Genomic DNA, 728 nt, shown 5'->3' with positions numbered 1-728 from the left:
CACAACAGTAGAGGTGACCAGTTGGGAGAAAATCATCTGGCCTGCAAACCAGAAATACTGGCTCTCTGGCACTTTACAGACAACATTTGTGGACCTTTGGCTAACAGCTTGTACCCTGATTGTACCTATGAGCTGTGCACCTTGGGCCTCAGTCAGCTCATCTGTAAAATGAGGTATTAGTACTTACATTTCTGGGACTGTTAGGATCAATAAATGAACTACCATTTGTAAAATGCTCATGCCAGTGCCTGGCATAAAGTTGTGCCAGATAAAGGCTGGTTAGTAAAAATTATAATTGGTCATAAAGGGAGCTATTTAAGTGGGCATCTATGAGACAGAAGGGCAGGGTAGGAGGTACGGTTTGTGGCTGTGGAATGGGCAAGGTCAGTTTTGTAAGGTGAACTTGGCAGAGTTCACCAATTCCCATGTCCACTGCCCTGACCTCCACCCCTTGGGCTTAGAGAACTCAGTGGGCTCAAGTCACTGGGCTGGATCTAAGGGACACTTTGAAATGAGTCTCGGCCGAGGATCACTGCTCCGCCCCAGCACTGATGGGCCCAGTTTAGAGTCACAAAACATACAAGGCAACAGAAATTAACTTCAGTGATGAAGAGCAGGAATTAAAGTAGGAATTGGTGAATTTTCTCTGTAAAGGCCAGAGAGCTAATATTTTGGCCTTGTGGACCACAGAATTTTGTCTTACCTAATCAACTCTGCTGTGTGGCTCA

Source organism: Bison bison, unplaced genomic scaffold, assembly GCF_000754665.1.
Source record: "Bison bison bison isolate TAMUID 2011002044 unplaced genomic scaffold, Bison_UMD1.0 scf7180017853177, whole genome shotgun sequence".
Classification (NCBI taxonomy): domain Eukaryota; kingdom Metazoa; phylum Chordata; class Mammalia; order Artiodactyla; family Bovidae; genus Bison; species Bison bison.
Note: the sequence above shows the minus strand (reverse complement) of the source record.